The sequence below is a fragment of the Erpetoichthys calabaricus genome, chromosome 11 (assembly GCF_900747795.2).
Source record: "Erpetoichthys calabaricus chromosome 11, fErpCal1.3, whole genome shotgun sequence".
Lineage (NCBI taxonomy): Eukaryota > Metazoa > Chordata > Cladistia > Polypteriformes > Polypteridae > Erpetoichthys > Erpetoichthys calabaricus.
In genome coordinates, this window is record NC_041404.2 from 106,159,269 (window position 1) to 106,185,672 (window position 26,404).

The window sequence follows — 26,404 nt, forward strand, 5'->3', positions numbered from 1 at the left end:
TAAAGCTGGAATGTAGTACACAAGCATTTTAAGGAATCCCTGACATCCATTTTTTTAAATTTCTGACCACCTCTAACAATATAAATCAAGAACTGTAAGGAATACATAGACTTTCCAAATCTTATATACACTTCCAGAAGTAAATATCAGTGTATCAGACCAATTGCTCTCAATCACTGGAGAATCCCAATTTTCAATTTTTATGTGCATGAATCAGTCCAAAAAGCATCATACTTCCAAAGGTGACACTACGTAGGTTTTGCAGAACTTCCATTCCTTCAAGTACAATGCCAACATCTGTAGGTTCCTCTTCACGACTGGCACTCGTTGTATAAATGATGTAGAAGCCCATTGTTGTCTGTGCAATCGCAGACTCAGCCTCTGCACAATCACAGTCCTGGAGGATAAGCAAAGAAGAATAAGATGTGCAACTGTTTTATACATTTACAGTTGACAAGTGTCTCATTTAGATTGTATGATCAAACTCCAAATTCATGCAGCATTTTTTTCATCTTTCAGTGCACACTGCAAACAAACATGGGCAATGCTAAACTATGATGTCTATAAGACAATTAACATAATGTAAATACATGTATATCCATAACTTACACATAATGTAAAGAGAGCAGGTAGACATACACTTACCATGTATTCCTTGAGAAGTGTCTCCATGTCTTCATTGAAAGAGACACTTAAGCTCCTCAGGACACAGTTATGCTTAATGTTTGTCTTCATTCTGAAACAAGTATACCAAAAAGATTCCAAAGAATATTACATTTGTCAATGCACAGACATAATTTAATTAGTTTAACTAATGCTGAATTCAAAGTTAAATCAATGAAGTAATGTTTAAAGTTTATATCACCCAGGGCTGTATTTGGTGGATCCACTCTCAAGACATGTTTGTAACCACATTATTCTAAGAACTTTGATATAGTTATATAATCTCAAATACAATATACAATCTCTGATTGTATGTTAAATTTTGCATGAGAGAAATTGTTCGTTCTTTGTGTGTTTTAAGCTGCGTTAATACAAAGATCAATAAAAGGTTTGGTAATATAAATTCATAAAAACATAGACAGATATGTAACATGTAGGCAAATATGTGTAACTTTTAGAGAAGGAGATAGAATGGATTAGGAGGAGAAAGAGAAAAAAGTCCTATGAATTTCAGCAGCTTGTTGCTTGACTACATAAAAACACTTACTGTAGCTGCCGTTGCCATTATGGCATGGATTTTCTGTCCTGCAGATCATCCTTTGGCACAGAAAACCTCCATCAGGCCATCAGTGTATCTGTCCAGTTGTCCAATGAATTTTGATTTAGAGAAGCAGTTGTTGCACACATGAACTCCAGGTTGACCTGAAGGAGAGCAGAAAAGACATAACAAGATGTATAAACCTGAATGCAATTAGTATGAGGATTTGCATCGACATTTCAAATTAATGGGTTAATAAACTTACTTCACTAACTCCAAACAGTGCTAGGCATCGGTTTCACACCTCTACAAACATTGAAGAACTTCTTATCTTCTGTACGAAAAGGTACACTGCATCTTTTCCTTGATCAATGCCTCATCATTCTTTTTTTGTTTTTAAACTCGGTCAAAAGAGCAACCCTTTCCATCCCTAGGGTGTCTGTGGTCTCACCTCTTGGATGGCTTAGACAGAAATTAACCTATGCCTTCCGGGGCTTCTTTATGTTTGCAGCTGGTTTACCCTGACCTTTCCATTTGTTCTTAAGTGAGTTGTCAAGAACTTCTGGTTGTCCAGCTCAGCCGAGCTTGGAGCGGAAGTTCATCATCTTGATCTTAATGCAGTGCTTTCATCCACAATATATCTGCGTAGACACAGGTGGATATGTTTCAGCCTAAAATATTGTAGCAAGTCATACCTGGTAGATAATGAAATGTTACACAATTTACATGGCCACATTTGTATATCTGTAAACAAAAAACTGAAAATAATTAGTTGTTTGATCATTAACAAGTCATAGCTTCAAGTTAAACATTAAAAAAAAACTTTTTAAAAATACAAATATGTTTGTTTGCATAAACATTAAAATAATGACATAGCCAACACCTTAAATAAACGTAAGACTTCAAATTTAATCCTCCTAGAAGCGCTGTCACTGCTTTCTGCCAAATTTTTACTAACACAAATGAAAACACATTGCCTGCCCTCTGTGTCTGTAAGACTTACTTTTATTTATGCTGGGCATTATTTAACATGAGATTTTCAAAGAGCAGTAATCAACAATGATTTTAACGATAATTAAAATTTGAAACGATATTGTTAACCGTCAGGAATGTTGCTATGGTTTACTGTGAACCCAGTAACAGTTTCACACCTGCTTGCACCTGTGAGCAGCAGCACGATTCGTGCGCGTAGTTACAACCTTCACTTGCAGTTGCACGCGGGCAGGTTGCAAACAACACTTTTTATTAGGTGGGTAGCACATTCGTAAAATTTGGGAGCTACTAATCTGGTTAACCCATTCCCTTAATCGAGGATGAAGTGCAGGAAGCATTATTTTACATGCTCCTAATCCAAAAGTTTTACATTTGTCCTCTTTGCGGCCACACCAGTGTGAACACTTCTGATCTCAGAAGCTCAACACGCTCGGGCTCCACCAGTACTTGAACTGGAAACCGCCTGGGAACTCTGAATGCTTTAAGCTATTAACCATTACTGTTGTACTCAACCTCGGCATCAATGTATGGCTTGGAAATGCATTTTTATCCTTTCAATTAGAAGAGGCTCCCCTTTTCTTCACTATATACCGAACATATAGGAGCAGAGCTTTCACTTGCAGCCACACCATTGTGAACGCGCCTGATCTCGGAAGCTAAACACACTCGGGCTCGGCCAGTACTTGGAAGGGAGACTGCCTGGGAACCCCGAGTGCTGTAAGCTTTTAGCCATTACTGTTGTACTTAACCTGAGAATCAGTGTATGGCTTGGAAACGCATCTTTATCCTTTCTTTTGGAAGCAGGCTCTCCTTTTCTTCACTATATTATATTATATTATATTATATTATATTATATTATATTATATTATATTATATTATATTATATTATATTATATTATATATATAGGCCTGTTGCTCTGACGTCACATGTGATGAAGACCATGGAGAGGCTGCTGCTTCACCACCTGAGGCCACAGGTTCAACACATCCTTGACCCTCTGCAGTTCGTATTTCAGGAGAAGGTGGGAGCGGAGGATGCCATCATCTATAAGCTACACTGATCCCTCTCCCACTTGGACAGAGGCAGTGGTGCTGTAAGAATTATGTTTCTAGACTTCTCTAGCACCTTCAACACAATCCAATCTCTGCTCCTTAGGGACAAGCTGCCAGAGATGGGAGTAGATTCATACCTGGTGGCATGAATCGTGGACTATCTTAAAGACAGACCTCAGTATGTGCGTCTCGGGAACTGCACATCTGACATTGTGGTCAGCAACACAGGAGCGCCGCAGGGGACTGTACTTTCTCCGGTCGTGTTCAGCCTATATGCATCGGACTTCCAATACAACTCGGATTCCTGCCACGTGCAAAAGTTCGCTGACGATACTGCTATCATGGGCTGCATCAGGAGTGGGCAGGAGGAGGAGTATAGGGACCTAATCAAGGACTTTGTTAAGTGGTGCGACTCAAACCATCTACACCTGAACACCAGCAAAACCAAGGAGCTAGTGGTGGATTTTAGGAGGCCCAGACCCCTCATGGACCTCGTGATCATCAGAGGTGACTGTGTGCAGATGGTGCAGACCTATAAATACCTGGGAGTGCAGCTGGATGATAAATTAGACTGGACTGCCAATACTGATGCTCTGTGTAAGAAAGGACAGAGCCGGTTATACTTCCTTAGAAGGCTGGCATCCTTCAACATCTGCAATAAGATGCTGCAGATTTTCTATCAGACGGTTGTGGTGAGCGCCCTCTTCTATGCGGTGGTGTGCTGGGGAGGCAGCATAAAGAAGAGGGATGCCTCACGCCTGGACAAACTGGTGAGGAAGGCAGGCTCTATTGTTGGCATGGAGCTGGACAGCTTGACATCTGTGGCAGAGCGACGGGCGCTCAGCAGGCTCCTATCAATTATGGAGAATCTACTGCATCCACTAAACAGTGTTATCTCCAGACAGAAGAGCAGCTTCAGTGACAGACTGCTGTTACTGTCCTGCTCCACTGACAGACTGAGAAGATCATTCCTCCCCCAAACTATGCGACTCTTGAATTTCACCCGGGGGAGGTAAACATTATCTATCTATCTATCTATCTATCTATCTATCTATCTATCTATCTATCTATCTATCTATCTATCTATCTATCTATCTATCTATCTATCTATCTATCTATCTATCTATCTATCTACTGAACATAAAGGAGTGGGGCCTTTGCTTACGGCAACACCAGTGTGAATGCATCTGATCTCAGAAACTAAACACGCTCGGGCTCAGCCAGTACTTGGATGGGTGACCACCTGGGAACCCCGAGTGCTGTAAGCTTTTAGCCATTACTGTTGTAATTAACCTGAGCATCAGTGTATGGCTTGGAAGCGCATCTTTATCCTTTAATTTGGAAGCAGGCTTCCCCTTTATTCATTATATACTGAATGAAAAGGAGCAGGGCTTTCACTTATGGCCACACCCGTGTGAACGTGCCTGATCTCGTCCCATCTCCGAAGCTAAACATGCTTGGGCTCAGCCAGTACTTGGATGGGAGACTGCCTAGGAACTCCGGGTGCTGTAAGCTTTTGGCCATTACTGTAGTAGTCATACTGGGCATCAGTGTATTCCTGGGAAATGCATCTTTATCCTTTCTATTGGAAGCGGGCTTCCCCATTCTTCACTATATAGTCAGCTTAAAGGATCAGGACCTTCGCTTATGACCACACTAGTTTGAATGCGCTTGATTTTGGAAGCTAAACAAGCTCGGGCTTGGCCAGTACTTGTATGGGAGATCAACTGGGAACCCCAAGTGCCGTTAGCTTCTGACCATTGGAGTTGTACTCAACTTGGGCATCAGTGTATGGCTGTGAAACGCATCTACGGCCTTTGTATTGAAAGTGGGGTCTATCATCCTTCACTGTATAGTTAACACAATGGAGAAGAGCTTTTTCTCACGGCCACTCCAGTGTGAACATGTCTGATCTTGAAAGCTAAACATGCTCTGGTTCGGCCAGTACTTGGATGGGATACCACATCTACATCCTTTCTTTTGCAAGTGGTCTCCACCCCACTCCCACCCCACCCTTCACTCTATAGAAAGTGGGCAAAAGTAGGTTTACAGTTGTTATGATTATTCCAGTAGCTTTAGTAACACAATATATTTATGAATTTTGTTAACTCAAAAGCATATCACAATGGTATAATTCCAATTAGGTACAATCTCGTAAGTGCTCCAATTGTTGGCCTTCATTATTTACATATTCTTCTAGTCTACTTACTACACTCAAGCACACTTTGGCACTGAGTTCTTGATTGCCATCAATTTCTTGACATGCTTCTCTTATGTAGCCAATCATTTCATTCACAGTATGTGGTTGTCGTTAAAAAATGTTATTTTTGACAACATCCCAAAATGAAGTCCATTGGAGTGATCATGCTGTCCGTTCCACTGGTCTTGTCGACCAATCCACCAGTTGGGTAATTGTTTATCACAAAACTCACGCATTTTCACGGCATATTGTGGAGGAGCTCCATCTTGTTGAAAGAAGAAGTCTTCATTATCATGCTGTCTCTGTAATTGTGGTAAAACAGTGTACCTCCATGTCATGTGGCTGACGAGTGCTTTGCAAATGCTAGAGGCTGTTGAGAGTTTTTGGTGTGTTCTGTGGTGTGAGATTTAAATAAAAAAATACATTTTGCTCTTAAAAAATGTTTGGTTTTGGTTGCTGCTAAGGAACCATGTTGGAATTTTTAAAGTTTTTTTCCCTTGAGAAAGTTTTTTTTTTGCCCCCACAAGAGCAAAAGTAGCTGGGTGTTTGAGGTGCGCTTGGAAAGTTACTTGCACTTGTTCTTCTTATCTGTATTTGAACTAGCATTGAGGAGTAGGGTAGAAAGCAGCAGTAACTGATATCTGCATTTGTAAGCAAATAACCGCATCATCGTAACAGTGATTCCTTTGTTTAAAGGAAAAGAAAAAGAAAGGCCACGGCTGACTTCAAATCATTAAAGGGGAAGGCTCAGCGGTGTGTGGCCAGCGTTAAGATGCCGATCAGGCACAAGGGGCTGTAGGAGCACATCCATCTAGCCATTTTCCAACCCGCTGAATCCAAACACAGGGGTCTGCTGGAGCCAATCCCAGCCAACACAGGGCACAAGGCAGGAAACAATCCTGGGCAGGGTGCCAACCCACCGCAGGACACACACAAACACTCCGACACACCAAGCGCCAATTTAGAATCGCCTATCCACCTAACCTGCATGTCTTTGGAATGTGGGAGGAAACCCACACAGACACGGGGAGAACATGCAAACTCCACGCAGGGAGGACCCGGGAAGCGAACCCAGGTCCCCAGGTCTCCCAACTGTGAGGCAGCAGCGCTACCCACTGCGCCACCGTGCCGCCCAGGAGCAGATCCATCCATCCATTATCCAACCCGCTATTTCCTAACTACAGGGTCATGGGAGCCAATCCCAGGGCACAAGGCAGGAAACAAACCCCAGGCAGAGCGCCAGCTCACCGCAGGGCGCTCACACACACACACTCACACACTAGGGACAATTTAGAATCGCCAATGCACCTAACCTGCATGTTGTTGGACTGTGGGAGAAAACCAGAGGAAACCCACGCAGACACAGGGAGAACATACAAACTCCACACAGGGAGGACCTGGGAAGTGAACCCGGGTCTCTTAACAGCGAGGCAACAGTGCTACCCATTGCGTCACCGTGCTGCCCTGTAGGAGCAGATAAGGTATTAAAGTATTATTTATTTGTTTATTTTAGATAGAACAGTCCTTAGCAGCCCAGAGGTACACAGAGGTGTAACAGTTAAGTGGGTGACAGCGTAAGGGTTCATTAATATGGGGGAATACAAACAGTGCGAGTGGTGAGCTTATAAGTAAGAGGAGGGCAAAGTTAGGAGAAGAGACAGAGAAAAGTAAAGTTAACCTCATAGAAAGACAAATAGAAGGCAGCTGATAGGAAGAACAGTACAGGAGCTTAAGGGGAAAAGGTGTAAAATAGCTGTAGCAGATCTTAGTATTACCATTTATGTTAAATCATTTAATTTTAAGAAAAAAAAAAGTTAAGGCAGTTTTACTAATCCCAAATCAAATTATTAATAATTAGGCCAGTGCAATGCAAGTCCTGTTTGGATGTTAAACTTTTTAGATGACGATTTGGAACAGCCAGTGGTCTATGAGGGCTACATCTGCAGGAGATGCCAGCTGATCCAACACCTCAAGCTCAGGGTCGCTGAACTAGAGGAGAATTTGGCTGACCTGCGTTGTAATAGTAAATTGGCGGTCTTGTCCCAGGTGTCCTTTAGAGAGATAGTGTGCACCCCCAAGGTGGCACGGGAGGAGATTCCAGACCAGAAAGGTGGAAATAGGTGGGTCACAGTCACAAGGCGTAAGGTAAAGGGTGCCAGAATTAGAAGAGTCAAACCGTTATCATGTCCTTGCAGAGCTGGACGGTGTCTCTGATAATTCTAAGGTGGTAGATAGGGATGAGGAGCCCGAACGGGCCACCTCAAAACCAGTTTCCAAAAAGAGAGAGGTACTGATAGTTGGGGACTCAATCATTAGGAGGATTGAAGCGCAGGTGTGCTCCAGAGAGAGAGAGTCTCGCACGGTGAGTTGCCTTCCAGGTGCACAGGTGGGAGACCTCCCTGGAATGGTGGATAGGCTCTTGGCCAGAGTGGGGGTAGATCCAGTTGTCATTGTCTATGTTGGAACAAATGACATATATAAGGGTAGTCTGTCAGTTCTACAATCCAAATTCAAAGAGTTAGGTGCCAAGCTGAGGAGCAGAACTGACACGGTGGTCTTCTCCGAAGTTTTGCCTGTGCCACTCGCCAGTCCAGGTAAGATTGAGGAGATTAGAAGGCTTAACACATGGCTCAAATCTTGGTGCAGGGTAGAAGGGTATAGGTTTATGGGGCATTGGGATCCCTTTTGGAACAGATGGGACCTGTTACATCTGAATTGGAGGGGCACCAATGTATTGGGGAGGCGTATGTGTAGGCTAGTCGAGGATTGTTTAAACTAGGGAATGGGGGAGCAGGGAGTTTAGGACAGGCCAGGTTTAGATCTATACATGGAGGAACAAACAATGGTGTAGAAATAAAAATGCATAGTAATGTAAATTCTAAACAAACATTTAAATGTAGAAGGAGTAACACATTGAAAATAGCTTGCCTTAATGCTAGAAGTATCAAAAATAAGGTAAGTGAGTTGGAGTTGTATGTAGCAGAGAATAATTATGATATTACAGCAATAATGGAAACCTGGCTAAATAACAAAGGTGGGGATGAGTGTAACATAGAGGGATACACATTTTTTAGAAACAGAACAGAAAAGGAGGTGGGGTTTCTGTTTATGCCAAACAGAATTTAAATGCAACTCCTCTTCAGTTGCACGATGAGCACCATCTTAGTGAGGACATGTGGCTTTGCCTAGCAAGCATTTGGGAATGAGGCCTTATTTTAGGAGTGTGTTATAGACCACCCAATTCAGACAGTAATTTCAACAAACATCTTTTTAGTAATATGAAAAAGGCAAGTTTACAGGGGGATATTATAGTCATGGGGGACTTTAATTATCCAAATATTAACTGGGATAACCTTGTAAATGGAGGAGTTTTTAGAAGTAATCAGTGACTGTTTTTTAACACAGCATGTTAAAGCACCAACACAGGGTGAAGCTTGTCTGAATTTAGTATTTTGTAATAATCAGGACAGAACTGAGGGTGTGGAAGTGATGTAACCACTAGGATCAAGTGACCATAACATAATACATTTCTCAGTATATTGTAAGAGTGCAGATGCAAAGACTAAAATTTTTAAGGGCAAATTTTAAGCAGATGCGACAATGTCTAAGTAGGATACACTGGGATAAGCTTTTAAGTGTGGAGAATATCGAGGAGCAGTGGAAGAGGTTTAAAAATGTTTTACATGTAATGCAGGACAGATACATACCTAAATTTGGAATTAATAGGACATTTTTAAAAACTGCACAGTGGATTACTAAAGATTTAAAAAAAGAAATTGCAAAGGAAAAAAACTGCTTTATAAGGCATATAAGACTAATGACTGCAATGTGAATCGTAGAGCATATGAAAACATGAGGGCAACCATTAAGAAGGATATCAGGGAGGCTAAAAGACAGTTGGGGAGGAATATAGCAGATAAGGTGAAAGATGACCCAAACAGCTTCTTTCAGTATTTTAGTAGTAAAAAAACAGTCAAGGAGGAGATCAAGTGTATCAGAAATAGTAAAGGGGAATTAAAAATAGATAGATAGATAGATAGATAGATAGATAGATAGATAGATAGATAGATAGATAGATAGATAGATAGATAGATAGATAGATAGATAGATAGATAGATAGATAGATAGATAGATAGATAGATAGATAGATAGATAGATAGATACTTTATTAATCCCAATGGGAAATTCACATTCTCCAGCAGCAGCATACTGATACAATAAATAATATTAAATTAAAGAATGATAATAATGCAGGTGAAAAACAGACAATGACTTTGTATAATGTTAAATGTTAACGTTTACCCCCCCGGGTGGAACTGAAGAGTCACATAGTTTGGGGGAGGAACGATCTCCTCAATCTGTCAGTGGAGCAGGACAGTGACAGCATTCTGTCGCTGAAGCTGCTCTTCTGTCTGGAGATGACACTGTTTAGTGGATGCAGTGGATTCTCCATAATTGATAGGAGCCTGCTGTGTGCCCTTCGCTCTGCCACAGATGTTAAACTGTCCAGCTCCATGCCAACAATAGAGCCTGCCTTCCTCACCAGTTTGTCCAGGCGTGAGGCGTCTTTCCTCTTAATGCTGCCTCCCCAGCACACCACCGCGTAGAAGAGGGTGCTCGCCACAACTGTCTGATAGAACATCTGCAGCATCTTATTGCAGATGTTGAAGGACGCCAGCCTTCTAAGGAAGTATAGCCGACTCTGTCCTTTCTTGCACAGCGCATCAGTATTGGCAGTCCAGTCTAATTTATCATCCAGCTGCACTCCCAGATATTTATAGGTCTGCACCATCTGCACACAGTCACCTTTGATGATCACGGTGTCTATGAGGGGTCTGGGCCTCCTAAAATCCACCACCAGCCCCTTGGTTTTGCTGGTGTTAAGTTGTAGGTAGTTTGAGTCGCACCATTTAACAAAGTCCTTGATTAGGTCCCTATACTCCTCCTCCAGCCCATTCCTGATGCAGCCCACGATAGCAGTGTCATCAGCGAACTTTTGCATATGGCAGGACTCCGAGTTGTATTGGAAGTCCGATGTATATAGGCTGAACAGGACCGGAGAAAGTACAGTCCCCTGCGGCGCTCCTGTGTTGCTGACCACAATGTCATACCTGCAGTTCCCGAGACGCACATACTGAGGTCTGTCTTTAAGATAGTCCACGATCCATGCCACCAGGTATGAATCTACTCTCATCTCTGTCAGCTTGTCCCTAAGGAGCAGAGGTTGGATTGTGTTGAAGGCGCTAGAGAAGTCTAGAAACATAATTCTTACAGCACCACTGCCTCTGTCCAAGTGAGAGAGGGATCGGTGTAACATATAGATGATGGCATCCTCTGCTCCCACCTTCTCCTGATATGCAAACTGCAGAGGGTCGAGGGCATGTTGAACCTGTGGCCTAAGGTGGTGAAGCAGCAGCCTCTCCATGGTCTTCATCACATGTGATGTCAGAGCAACAGGCCGAAAGTCATTCAGCTCACTAGGACGTGATACCTTTGGGACTGGGGTGATACAAGATGTTTTCCAAAGCCTCGGGACTCTCCCCTGTTCCAGGCTCAGGTTGAAGATGTGCTGTAGAGGACCCCCCAGCTCCGATGCACAGACTTTCAGCAGTCGTGGCGATACTCCATCTGGACCCGCTGCTTCACTGGCACGAAGTCTCCTCAGCTCTCTGCTCACTGTTGTAATTATGGGTGGGGATGTCTCTCCTATGCTGGTATCAGCAGAAGGATGTGTGGAGGGTGTAGTACTTCGAGGTGAGAGTGAGAGTGGGTTAGGGTGGTCAAACCTGTTAAAGAAGTTGTTCATTTGGTTTGCTCTCTTCACGTCTCTCTCGATGGTGGTACCCCGCTTTGAGCTGCAGCCAGTGATGATCTTCATCCCATCCCACACTACCTTTATGCTGTTATTCTGCAACTTCTGCTCCAGCTTTCTCCTGTACTGCTCCTTCGCCGCCCTGAGCTGGACTCAGAGTTCCTTCTGCACACGCTTGAGCTCATGCTGATCACCGTCTTTAAAAGCCCTTTTCTTCTGGTTCAAAAGGCCCTTGATGTCACTTGTAATCCATGGCTTGTTGTTAGCATAGCAGCGTACAGCTCTTACTGGAACTACAATGTCCATACAGAAGTTGATGTAGTCAGTAGTGCAGTCAACAACTTCCTCAATGTTCTCACTATGTGATCTCTGCAGGATATCCCAGTCTGTAGTTCCAAAGCATTCTCTCAGAGTATTCTCAGCCTCCGGGGTCCACTTCCTGCATGATTGTGTGGTTACAGGTAGGACTCTCACTTTTGGTTTATAGTGAGGCTGAAGCAGAACCAGGTTATGATCTGCTTTCCCAAGCGCAGGCAGCGGGGTGGCGCTGTATGCGTCTTTAACGTTTGCATACAGTAAATCAGTAGTCTTATTTCCCCAGGTGTTACAGTCCACATACTGGGAGAATGCAGGTAATGTTTTGTCCAGCGTCACATGGTTAAAGTCTCCAGCGATTAGCACAAGCGCCTGTGGGTGCTGCGTTTGTAATTTAGCAACAGCAGAATGGATGATGTCACTCGCTGACTCCACGTCTGCCCGAGGTGGAATGTATACAATAACAACAATGACGTGTCCAAACTCTCTGGGCAAGTAATAGGGACGTAAACTTACGGCCAACAGTTCGATGTCCCTGCAGCAAGTGGAGATTTTGACGTTAACATGTCCAGAGTTACACCACCGTGTATTAACATAGAGAGCGAGTCCTCCTCCTTTGTGCTTCCCACAGGTACTTGCATCTCTGTCCACTCTAACTGTGCTAAACCCGGGTAGTTCCACGTTAGCATCTGGGATGTTAGTAGTTAGCCATGTTTCGCAAAAGCACAACAAACTGTATTCTCTGTAGGTTCTGACATTTTTCACCAGCGCAGCCAGTTCGTCAATCTTATTTGATATTGAGTTCACATTTCCCAGGATCACAGAAGGCACCCAAGGCATAAAACGCCACTTTCTCGCAAGCCGCTTCATTTTTAGCTTAGTGCTGGCTCTGCTGCCACGATACCGCCTTCTTACCTCGTCGGGTAAATAGGGAACCACACCGACACTGGCATTTGTTCTCTGTGCTTGAAGTTGACTACTTGAATAGACAAGTCTCTCCGTTTAAAAATCCATGTCCACGTTGTAAAAGTAATAGTGTCCAGGGAACGAATCCGCATAAAAGAAAGTGATAGGAGTGATCAATAAAAAATAATAAAAAAGAGAAAAATAAAAGGTAGAAAAATAAAGTCATCCAGTATTGCCTTTGGTCTTTTGTGTTTCTTGTATTGGCTTTTATCATATTGTAGAATCCCTTGAAGAGTTTTGTTTGGGTGAGTTTCTAGTTTGGTGAAAAGTTTGATAGAACTCTTCTGAATGAACTATTGAATTGACAGGGATTTGGTGCCTTGATGTATCAAGTCATTGGTTATATACCATGGTGCATTGAATGCCATTCTTAGGGCTTTGTTTTGAAGGCATTGAATCTGACTGAGGAGTGCTTTGGAAACGTATCCCCATACTGGTGCTGCATACAGTAACTGAGCTCTGATGATGCTTCTGTACAGAACTATTTTGTTTGTAATGTTCAGGGTTACTTTTTCTATTCATCAGTGGGTACAGTTGGATGAGTGATCTTCTTGCTTTGGATATAGTTTCAGTGATGTGATTTCTCCATGTCAGGTGCAGCCCTTATTTACACACTTAGCTCTCAAAATTGATTTACATTCAAGGCACCTTGCTAACACAGCCTGAAGCACCACTGATCAGTTAAACTGCTAGTTTTGCACATCGCAGTCCTGGCACAAAAGCTTCACTGATTGGTTAAACCACAAAATCACATACTGTATACTTTATCTCCTTATGTCTTACTGTTTAAAGTTCATTGCCCATACAGGGTTCTTGAACCTTCACTGTTTCCTATGTACACAACATTTAACGTGTAGCACCTCATGTGGGCATATGCACCTCCTACCTAGCCTGGTCAGCTCTGTTCTCCTAACCATCCTGTGGACACCAATCTGCCATTGCAGTCCATGCTGCAGACCTCCGTTTTCCTAACCCTGAGCCTATCCCCAACCTGAGCCTTGGCTCCAGCCAGTCCCGGACTGGCCCAGTGGACATGAGGACTAAACAACCCTTGCCAAGGGGATAACTGAGCGGCCTGGACAGATTTCCTCCCTTTAGGAATTTCTCTCCCTGTCCCTTGGCGGGAACTCATTACGCTGGTTCTGCTGCCATCCAGTGGGGCAGGGGGTTATGTAAAGTCAAGCTGGGCATGGGGTCATATAAAACTGGAGCAGAGGGTTATGTAAAACAAAACCAGGGTGAATGTCATTTAAAACATGAGCATGGGGTCATGTAAGACCAAACCGGGGTAAAGGTCATGTAAAAAACAACTATCTGGTCATGTAAGACCAAAGCAGACATGGGGTTCATGTAAAAACTATCTACATGACCCCATGTCTAAATCGTTCTCCTAAGGGAGCGTCAGCAGCCCTGGCAGCAGGCCTTTGGCACATCTTGGTCTGCTAAGTCAGAAGGATACCCCGGTACCTTCTCGGAAGTCCCATCTCAACTGATATGTTTCTGCCTATTACTAGTTTGGCTGCCATCAAGCATCCCTGGACACGGAGCAGAAGTCCTAAGGGGCTGCAGATGGCCTGGCCATGCCCTGGGAAGAACCGAGAAACCCAGGCAAAACACTCTGGAGCTCCTGAGGGGCTGAGATAGGGCCTGCCGTGCCCGGGGTAGAGCCATGGAGCCTGGGCGAATTGAACCTCGTGCCATCACCCCTCCCGAACCCTCGTTTTGGGTCTGGACTTAGAAATTTTTTGAACGTCATATAGCTAGAGCTCCAGAGGGGCAGAGGCTGGGCCTGCTGTGCCCGGGGGAGAACTGTGGATACGGGGTGAAATAAAAATAAAATATATATTGTGACAGATAGGGGGCACAGTCAACCCCTGAACCCTCAGACAACATGTTGAGACACCAGGTAAAAAGTCCAATAATTAAATTTATCATTATAATACTGTGCACAAAGCACCTCCACTCCACAATACTCAATAAACAATACTAATCAATACACTAATCAATCCTTCACTTCCAGCAGCTCCGTTCCACACCCTCCCAACTCGGCTCTCTGCTGGGATCTCCCACAGTCCTTTTATAGTCCCTGACCCGGAAGTGCTTCTGTCCTCAGTCCATGTGATTTCATAGCACTTCCAGGTCAGATGAAGACTCCTTCTTTTCTTCAGCCCGGAAGTACTTTGCTTCTTCCATCCTCGTGATGAGGAAGTACTTCAGGGCTATATGTAAAATACAAATCCCCATTTCTCCTTGCAGCGTGCCCTGGGGGTCCCCACGGTATCCAGCAGGGTTGTGAAGTAAAACTCCAGTGTCCATGATGCCCTGCGGGAATTTGGGGCCCCTCCATGTTGCAGGGAGGACTCCATCTAGCGGTGTGGCGGTATTGGCCGGGATAAACTGCTGGCCATATATCACAATATATTACCAAACTTAGTTTTCTAATTTCTATATTTTTCCCAAAACATTGAATCTGAGAAATAACAGTTCACTTAATTATCCCAGGAATCCAATTAAAAACACAAACTGGTTGGAACAAAAACCTACAGCCATAGTGGGCCCCCAGGACCAACTTTGAGAACCCCTGCTTTAGAGCACACACAATACAGAACTTTTCAGTTTCAAACACAAGCATGTGCTGCACTAATGGGGATTTCTTTTGAATTTTAGTGATATGCAGTGAACGAACAAACTTGTTCTTTTGTACTTGTCTTGGTCTCTGAATGAATGTACTGGTTCACTGACATTAAATAACGAATCTTTTTGAGGCATATGCAGCACATGTTAAGTTTTATATAGCATTCCGCGACAGTCCAGAACTATCATTTTAACTTCACTTAAATAGGCTGCTTCATTTCGCTCCCTCTTCATTCGAGTGGAGTTAAATTTTTCAGTTGACAAATATTCTTTCAGGACGTAATAAAATTCAAAAGTTTCTATCTTTTCCAGTCAGAAGATCACTTATTGACGGAGATAAACGGCAATACAAAAATGACTTGCAAGTACAATTCAAATCTGACGAGTGTTGTAAAACATTAGACATGTGCAGTACAAATCGGGCAGCATTGTGAAAGTAATTTTATTAAGGAGAGGGTGTGTGCACGAGACAAATCAGATGGGGGCTCAAGTTGAAAAATTAAAAAACGCAGATCGGGCACCGTTGTCACAGTAAATTTCTGCGCATGCGTGCATAGATTGGACAGGCAGCGCAGATCGGGTAGTGACAGACAGCATTGATCAGTTCACTCTGAATGAGTGATTATAACCGTCTCAATACACGGACTGATTGAATGAACCAGTATGCCCCCTTCTGATCTGGAGAACCATTGTGTATGCATTCTCAAACTGCAGACAAGAGACTTGCAATACATTGAATCACAGTTCAGTTCATTGATGATACAGTATGTATAGCAGATTTCATCCAAAAAGATTGGATATTAAAGAAGGAAATTGTGGGAGATTAATCCAAAACTGAAAATGATTTCATAAAGTTCTCACTTTTCAATGTTTCGATGTTCTCACCGTTTTATCGTGATGTGTGCACCATTTTAAGGATCTATTTGTACGATTGTTTTTTTCTATTTATTGTCAAAATTCAATTAAGAGCAGTACTCTTCTTCTTCTTCTTCTTCTTATTATTATTATTATTATGTGCAAATTGCCCATTTTTTTGCTTGTTTTTTATATTTTTTGCATTGTTTGGTGGTTAAAGTTGTTACACAGTTATGACAGTATTGTAGATTTTAAACTAGAATATAACTTGTTGTTTTTGAAGTGAACAAATCAGTGATTCAAAGATATGACAAAATGAATCAAATCACTAAAAAGAATCATTTTGCACATCACTAATGCCTTTTTTTTTTTTTTTTGCCTTTGAGCCTATTATAAGCTGACCACAACTGAGTGAATATGTCAATGTTGTTTATGTTCTCCTTCGCTTACATTTGAAAGTTGCTTGAATTTGTACTGAGGAGATAAACAGAACGTTTTTGGTGTGTTTGTTTCCCAACCATACAATATAAAACAGTTTGAATCTATACAAAGAAAATGATATAGTATAGAGGTAGTTTTTTTTTTATTTTATTTTGTAATAATGCCTTCTTTATTTGGAACTGAAAGAATTGACCTTGTGCTCTCCTGTAAAACTTGAAAGCTTTAAGATTTTAGTTTTAGATTCAAGATTTTAGACTTTTAAAATTGCCTCAAGAAGGGGCCTGAGTTTCCTTGAAAGCTTGCATATTGTAATCTTTTTAGTTAGCCAATAAAAGGTGTCATTTTGCTTGACTTCTCACTGCATATTAAGAAACATTACATTTTCAGCCTTAATATTACAAAAGAGACAGGCAGGGGTTTGATTTCCAGTAATGAAATATAAACACCCTTTTAGGCTAAAAATGTATAATTTAGTAACGGCTTGAAAATTAAATAATTTAATGTAATTGTATTTGCATACTGTTTTAGATGTTAAGGTTAACACAAAATCCTACTGAAAATTGCATGAAGGCTGATCTTAAAACTAAACCAGCGGTGTCACTGTTTCTGTATCTTTTGTTTGGGACCAGTCATATTTTTCATGATTAATTTTGCTCAGAGTAACATTGTATTATGGCAAAGAATAATTTTGTTTCTAATGTCCATTCATTGGTCACCTTATTATGAACATTATGTGTTTTCCTCATCACAATTAGCCTGCTCCACCAATAGCCAGCCAATCATGTGGTTGCAAACATTATAACTGGGTAACATGTATGATCCAAGCAACTTTGACTGAGGTATGATACTTTGTGCCAGGCATGATAGTTGCAGTTAGTATTTTAATTCACTCCACTCATGTTGGTGTACAGAGAGCAGTACCACAAAAAAAAAAAAAATCCAGCAACATTGCATGTCTAATTCACATGTACAGTATAATTAGATATGATCTCAAAATATGCGAGTTAAAACAAGCCTTAAAGGAAAACCCAATCCTTTAGTAAGAATGAGATTCTTTGAAATAATAATAATGAAAGTTTTTATTACTACATCCAAGGCATTTCTGACTTCCTGATGGTAGAAAAAAACTGCAAAGTACTTTATCTGCACAGATAGATCAGAAACAAAACAAATATTTCTGCTGCGCCCAGAGCACTTCATGGCATGGCCGATGTGCTGTTTTCCAAGACTGGAACTCTGCAAGTACAATGTCATATATATATATATATATTGAAAAGTCAAGCAAAATGACACATTTTATTGGCTAACTAAAAAGATTACAATATGCAAGCTTTCGAGGCAACTCAGGCCCCTTCTTTAGGCAAGATATATATATATATATATATATATATATATATATATATATATATATATATATATATATATATATATTGTGGGGAACAGCCCTGACACAGACAGGTAGACATGATTTTAAAGTACTACACACGTTTATTTACAAACTATTTACACAATAAGTGAAGCACACCCCAGTGCCACAGTGCCAATCACCCCAAAGTCCAGGCCTCTGGAACACAATGCCTTCTTCATCGCCTCCATTCCTCTCCTCCGAGCTCTGTCCTTTTACACTCCCAACTCCAGCCAACGAATGGAGGGAGGTGGACCCTCTTATAATCACCTGGATGTCCTCCAGGTGCCTCCCAACTAACCTCCACCGGCACTCCCCAGTGTGGCGGATGTACCAGCCGCGCACCCGGAAGCACTCTGGGTGTCCCTGGTCATCTTCCCCCCAGCACTTCTGGGTGTGGCGGAAGTGCTGAGGACCAGGGCTCTCCAGGCATCGGGGCACCCCCTAGCAGTGACCACGGGCCCCTATAGGGTTGAGCTTCCAAGCTCAGTTCCCGTGGTCCCCAAAGCCACCAATGCGGTCACCCCCTCGTGGTCTGGAGGAGGTGTATCTCCCTCCTCCGGTCCGTCCGCCCACCCCCAGCCGCTTGCCACAATATATATATATATATGTATTTATTTTTTTACTTATTAGTAGTATGTGACAATTTCTTGTAGTTTAGTTGTGGATATTCTTCCAGCAGTGTATTTTGATGACGTCAAACAGTACAAACCAGTAATGGTGTGATATGTTGTGGAAATGTTCTCGTGGCACAAGTTAGGTCTTTTAGCACCAACATTGGTTCATTTGAATGCCACAGCATACTTAAGATTTTTATCTGACTATGTGTACCCCTTTCTGGTCACTGTCTTCAATTTTTTTAAAGGAATGCTTACAGCAGGATACTGCTCCACATTACAATTCATGTATCATTTCAACGTGGTTCCACAATCATGACAGTTATTTTAATTTACTTGAATTGACGGCATAGCACCATATCTCAAACCAATACAGTATATTCAGAATAAGGTTGTGGTATAGCGGGTCCGAGGCTCGGTGGGTGCCACAGTTGTGGGGAGTTGATGAGGTAATTGAGGTGAGTCACACCTGCACATGTGCATGCGATCTTTCTCAATTGTTTCATTGGCTTCCTGCGGTACGTGATTGAGACGTTGGGCCCAAGGAGCCATATAAGTACAAGCCAGCACAGAAAGAGTAATGAAAGGAGGGAAAAGAAATGGAAAAGGATAGATAGATAGATAGATAGATAGATAGATAGATAGATAGATAGATAGATAGATAGATAGATAGATAGATAGATAGATAGATAGATAGATAGATAGATAGATAGATAGATAGATAGATAGATAGATAGATAGATAGATAGATAGATAGATAGATAGATAGATAGATAGATAGATAGATAGAAAAAGAAAGTGAGTACTCACCCACCCTCTGAATGTGCTGATGAATGGGTACAATCAAGTTGGTGTTATTTCTTGGAATCCGAGGGACGACTGTGTATGCGAGAGGGCAGCTGACCCTGAGCCATCTGGCAGATGCCCATGGGGGTCAGTAGTAAGAGGACCGCAGCTGTTGAAGTCTCTGCCAGTTGAGCGAGCTATGGGTGAGCTGGAGAGACATGGAAGGAGTTGTGCTTGGCTCATTTGTCACAATGACTGCTGCTGGTTTTTAGTCTCATCTTAGCCTGGTTTTAAACATTTTAATTTTCATCATTTTTATGGATTATTTATTTATGGATTACATTAAGATTTGCATTGGGTGTGACGAGGATGGACAGGATTAGAAATGAGTACATAATGGGGTCAGCTTAAGTTGGACAGTAGGGAGACAAAGTCATAGAGGTGAGATTGCGTTGGTTTGGACATGTGCAGAGGAGAAATGCTGAGTATATTGGGAGAAGGATGTTAAAGATAGAGCTGCCAGGCAAGAGGAAAAGAGGAAGGCCTAAGAGAAGGTTTATGGATGTGCTGAGAGAGGACATGCAGGTTGTGGGTGTAACAGAACAAGACGCAGAGGACAGGAAGATATGGAAAAAGATGATCTGCTTTGGCAACCCCTAACGGAAGCAGCGGAAAGAAGAAGAAGAATAAAAGCACATAACACTTTTACACCATCCCCTTGCTCCAAGTGTGATTTGTCCTCATCTGCCAGCTCATTTGATTATGTTTTCAATGATATCAGGTTCAAGAGGCTCCCAAAACAAGAACAGTGAGCATGGTGCAGGAGCCACGCCGTTACAAAGGTTTTAAAGGAAGTTCACGATGTTAATGTGCTCAAACGATCTGCAAAAATTGTGTGGTGGTGTTGAGTCAGCAAAGAACCAGTTCTTTAAGGATTTCTCAAGCTTCTTGTACAACGTCAAAGAATTCCCACTGCTCTGGATGCAAAAGTGGCTTCTACCTGGTATTAGATGAACCTAAAAATGTGGCCTTTTGGTGCACCAATGTTTAAACAAATAAAATCAAGTTTCCTTTGCAATTAAAAGAGAACTTGAGCACATGAAATGAAAAGGTGTATTGTTAATGCTGCTTCACCCATTGCACCAAACTTAGATAAGAGACATCATGAAGAACTCGCCTGCTGTTGGTGATGTTGAAGCCTCGGACAAAAGAGATCAGGTCATAAATAAGGTTGCAGTTGCTACTGCATTGGTATCACCATCACCACAAGGAACATTTTTGTCTTCTTTTCTCTTCTCCTTATATTCCTCAGACTGTAAATATAACTCCTGGGGCCTCATATATAAACAGTGCGTATGCAAAAAAATGTTGCATACGTCCTTTTTTACACTCACACTCACTCGCAATGTATAAAAACTAAACTTGGCGTAAAGCCATGCACATTCTCACGCCAGCTCTACAGCTCTACAGCAGCTGATCGGAAAGATTGGGATACAGCATCTAGCACACACTGCCTCAGCCATGCGCAGAGTCTCTTTGAACAGCTCAAATACGGCAAACGCTTCAGAACCTTTCCTGTAGGGACCTCACAGTTCAGAAACAGTTTCATCCCAAGAGCTCTAAACACATTCAATTATTCTATCAAGTGCTCCTGGTAGAATTGTAGAACTGTTTGTACTTATATGTATAATTACCTCATTGTAAACTTGCACTATAGCTGTAATATTGCATAACCTGAGCCACTTGCACTGTCTGTACTATATGCACACGTATATTGTACTTATGCTTTCATATTGTACATGTTTCATTGCTTTTTATCGTATTATCCATCTATCCATTATCCAACCTGCTATATCCTAAGTACAGGGTCATGGGGGTCTGCTGGAGCCAATTCCAGCAAACACAGGGCGCAAGGCAGGAAACAAACCCCGGGCATGGCGCCAGCCCACCGCAGTATCGTATTATTATTATTACAGTAAACCCTCGTTTATCATGGTTAATCCGTTCCAGACTCTACCGCGATAAATGAATTTCCGCGAAGTAGGATTCTTTACCTATAAATCAAATAATTTTTGCAGTTAGAGCATAGAAAACCTGTTTACTGCCTTCTAAATACGTTTTTTAACATTATTAGAGCCCTCTAGACATGAAATAACACACTTTAGTCAAAAGTTTAAACTATGCTCCATAACAAGACAGAGATGACAGCTCTGTCTTATAATTAAAAGAATGCAAACATATCTTCCTCTTCAAAGGAGTGCACTTCAGGAGCAGAGAATGTCAGAGAGAGAAAGAGAGACAGAGAGAGAGAGAAAAGCAAACAATCAAAAAGCAATAGGGCTGTTTGGGCTTTTAAGCATGCGAAGCACCGCTGGACAAAGCAGCTGCAAGGAAGGGAGCAATGTGAAGGTAGTCTTTCAGCATTTTTTAGAGGAGCGTCCGTATCCTCTAGGCCAGTGTGTGAACAGCCCCTCTGCTCACACCCCCTCCGTCAGGAGCAGAGAATGTCAGAGAGAGTGAGAGAGACAGAGAAAAGCAAACAATTAAAAATCAATACGTGCTGCTCGGGCTTTCAAGTATGTGAAGCACCGCGTGGGAAGCATATCGTATATCATTGAGGAGTTTTATTTAATACGTAATACGTGCTCTGGTTGGGTAGCTTCTCGGCCATCTGTCAATAGCGTCCCTTGTATGAAATCAACTGGGCAAACCAACTGAGGAAGCATGTACCATAAATTAAAAGACCCATTGTCCGCAGAAATCCGCGAACCAGCTAAAAATCCGTGATATATATTTAGATATACTTACATTTAAAATCCGCGATGGAGTGAAGCCGCAAAAGTCGAAGCGTGATATAGCGAGGGATCACTGTATTATCATTATTATTATTATTATTATTATTAATGTTACGTTATCATTTTATAGGAAAGTAAGTTTATGGAGGATTTGCATACTGAATCTCCTTGTATCATACAATAATAATAAAGGTATTCAATTCAATTCAATAGAAGAGAGCACCTCATATTTACAGTTGATTTACATTTACAAGACCTATCTTCTTTGAGCTCTTGATATCATTTATAAAATGAAATGTATTAAATTATGTATATTACATTATACAGATAAACTTTTAACTTCATTTAAGTTATGTATACTGTGAATAATTAAACATGTGGCCACGATGGTGCAGTGGCAGCGATGAGCTGGCGCCCCATCCAGGGATTGTTCCTGCCTCGTGCTATATGCTTGCTGGGACTGGCATGCCCCTAGACAGATAGATGGATGGAATAATTAAATATGTACTATGAAGATATTTCAATGTTCCTTAAAAGTTCTGAAGAATTGTTGTTCTAAGCTTACAGATGGCATGACATTTATTACAGAGCTTATTGTGTGGTGATTGGTTAGTTGGAGAAAGGAAAGGAAGGACAGGAATTTTCAAAATGGGTCACGCACAACGCAGCAAGCATCTTGCGGGAGGCAGGAACAATCTCTGGTTGGGACGCCATCTTGTCACTACCACTGTGCCACGATGCCCCCATGTTTAATACATGCTTTAATTCCTATCATCATCAAAATGATATCAAGTATACAGTACATCTTAGTATTTAAATTGTTCAGAGAGCTGTAATATCATGACTATAATGTATTATGTGTCTTGTCGGCATAAGAAAAAGCTCATTTACACACATAGAGTACATAGAGAACACATAGAGTACGAATCATTTAATGTGCTACTTTAATTACAATTGTTATTTGAGAAACTAATAGATTAAAAGATTTTAAGATGAAGTTTATGATGTTCTACTTTAATGACAAAATAAACTACGTGATTAAAGTAGAAATTATGAGATTAAAGTTGAAATTTTGACTTTTTTTTCGATTGTGTCCCTATTTTTTTTTCTCTGTACCCTAATACACTTCCATGTGACACTGTGACGGTGGACAATTCACCTTTTTATGGCAACTTTGATATCTGACCACTTTTTTTTTTTTTAATTTTGGGCACTTTTTTCAACTTTCTGAACTTGAACTTTCGAGTTTTTCCACCACTCTATGTCACTCAATCAACTTCCTTTTGTTGTTTATATCACTGCTTAAACCAACAAATAGTATGTTTTTCCTTGCCCCCATTTTGTATTTGCTGAAATTGTTCTTTTTTCCCTGTGCTTTTGCCATTGTCTTTTCACAGAAGGCTGAACATAAAGGATTTGTCTTTATTTGCATATTCAAAGAGGCATAATTTTGGGAGGAGTTAGGGTGGGCGGCAGGCGCATGCACATGCGTTACACTTCATGCTGACCAGGATTAATGTAGTGGAAGAACGTGGAAGTTGGCGTATGCACAGATTTATGCATCTGGATTTTTGTGTGCAAATGCACATTACTGTTTTTGTGTGTACTCCATGTTTTTAGGGTGAATTCTACACACAGCATTATACATGAAGCCCCATGTCATTCTCAGATGATTCTGCAGTTATGGAGTGTATTGATGAAGGTGAGGAGACAGAGTATAGGAGTAAGGTGGAGAACTTTGTTTCTTGGTGCAAAGAGAATTTTCTGCACCATAACATTAGCAAAACCAAGGGTTTGGTTATTGGCTTTCACCACACGAAGCAGCATGTATATCGGGTCACTATTCAAAGAGTGGATGTAAAGGTGGTCCATTCCTACAAGAACTTGGGGGTCCACATTAATGACAGGTTGGACTGGTCTCAGAACACAGAGGAACCATATAAGAAAGGGCAGAGAAAGCTCTTCTTCTTTAGGAGATGGTGTTCCTTTAATAAGAAAAAGATATCCTTCACGTTTTCTATAATTATGTGATGATCAGTGCAATGTTCTGTGGTATGATGTGCTGTGCTGGTAACATCACTTCAAAAGAAGTCCACTCAATCAACAAAGTACAGTAATTAAAAGGTCAAGCTCAATTATAGGACACACTCTGGAGGGTTTGGAACAAATCTGAGTGTCGTCACTAACAATGCTACACATCCCCTCTCTGATACACTAACATCAAGGATTTTCAGCCAATGAATTATTCGGTAGAAGTGGGTCAAGAAACACTACTGGGGCTTCTTTATATTGTATATTTATAATGCCTCACTTGTGACAGCCAAGTCAGAAGTTTTCTTTCTTTTTATTTTCCATCTTTTTCAGACCAAAGCGTGCATTTATTTATTTAATTTTATTTATTTATTTATCTATTTATTTATTTATTTATTTATTTAAAGACCTTCTGTAAAAAGCCAGATTTCCACCTAAGGACAAATAAAGTTCTATTGGACCCAATTAAAGATGCATACAGCGCCACCCCGCTGCCTGCGCTTGGGAAAGCAGATCATAACCTGGTTCTGCTTCAGCCTCACTACAAACCAAGAGTGAGGGAGCTACCTACAACCACATGCTCATTCAGGAAGTGGTCCCCTGAGGCAGAGCAGGCTCTTTGAGACTGCTTTGGAACTACGGACTGGGATATCCTGCAGGGATCACATAGTGAGAACATTGAGGAGGTTGTTGACTGCACTACTGACTACATCAACTTCTGTATGGACATTGTAGTTCCAGTAAGAACTGTACGCTCCTATGCTAACAACAAGCCATGGATTACAAGTGACATCAAGGGACTTTTGAACCAGAAGAAAGGGCTTTTAAAGACAGTGATCAGCATGAGGTCAAGCGCGTGCAGAAGGAACTCAGAGTCCAGCTCAGGGCGGTGAAGGAGCATTACAGGAGAAAGCTGAAGCAGAAGTTGCAGAATAACAGCACGAAGGAAGTGTGGGATGGGATGAAGATCATCACTGACTGCAGCTCGAAGCGGGGTGCCACCATCGAGAGAGACGTGAAGAGAGCAAACCAAATGAACAACTTCTTTAATAGGTTTGACCACCCTAACCCACTCTCACCTCGGAGTACTACACCCTCCACCCATCCTTCTGCTAATACCAGCATAGGAGAGACATCCCCACCCACAATTACAACAGCACAGGTGAGCAGAGAGCTGAGGAGACCGTGCCAGGAAAGCAGCAGGTCCAGATGAAGTATCGCCACGACTGCTGAAGGTCTGTGCGCTGGAGCTGGGGAGTCCTCTACAGTGCATCTTCAACCTGAGCCAGGAACAGGGGAGAGTCCCGAGGCTTTGGAAAACATGTTGTATCACCCCACTCCCAAAGGTATCACATCCTAGTAAGCTGAACGACTTCCGGCCTGTCACTCTGACGTCACATGTGATGAAAACCATGGAGCGGCTGCTGCTTCACAACCTGAGGCCACAGGTATGCCACGCCCTCGACCCTCTGCAGTTCGCATACCAGGAGAAGGTGGGAGCGGAGGATGCCATCATCTATATGCTACACCGATCACTCTCCCACTTGGACAGAGGCAGTGGTGCTGTAAGAATTATGTTTCTAGACCTCTCTAGCGCCTTCAACACCATCCAACCTCTGCTCCTTAGGGACAAGCTGACAGAGATGGGAGTAGATTCATACCTAGTGGCATGGATCATGGACTATCTTGCAAACAGACCTCAGTATGTTCGTCTCGGGAACTGCAGGTCTGACATTGTGGTCAGCAACACAGGAGCGCCGCAGGGGACTGTACTTTCTCCGGTCCTGTTCAGCCTATATACATCAGACTTCCAATACAACTTGGAGTCCTGCCATGTGCAAAAGTTCGCTGACGACACTGCTATCGTGGGCTGCATCAGGAGTGGGCAGGAGGAGGAGTATAGGAACCTCATCAAGGACTTTGTTAAATGGTGCGACTCAAACCACCTACACCTAAACACCAGCAAAACCAAGGAGCTGGTGGTGGATTTTAGGAGGCCCAGACCCCTCCTGGACCCCGTGATCATCAGAGGTGACTGTGTGCAGAGGGTACAGACCTACAGTTTGGTCCATAAATATTTGGACAGGGACAACTTTTTTCTAGTTTTGGTTCTGTACATTACCACAATGAATTTTAAATGAAACAACTCAGATGCAGTTGAAGTGCAGACTTTCAGCTTTAATTTAGTGGGGTGAACAAAACGATTGCATAAAAATGTGAGGCAACTAAAGCATTTTTTTAACACAATCCCTTCATTTCAGGGGCTCAAAAGTAATTGGACAAATGAAATAACTGGAAAT

General features: G+C 42.0%; 2 pseudogenes; both read left to right on the forward strand.

Moving 5' to 3' along the window:
- Positions 1–4,406: 4,406 nt before the first annotated feature.
- LOC114642628 (uncharacterized) lies at positions 4,407–4,515 on the forward strand (annotated as a pseudogene).
- Positions 4,516–4,643: 128 nt separating this feature from the next.
- Positions 4,644–4,762, forward strand: LOC114642631 (uncharacterized; annotated as a pseudogene).
- The last annotated feature ends 21,642 nt before the right edge of the window (positions 4,763–26,404 follow it).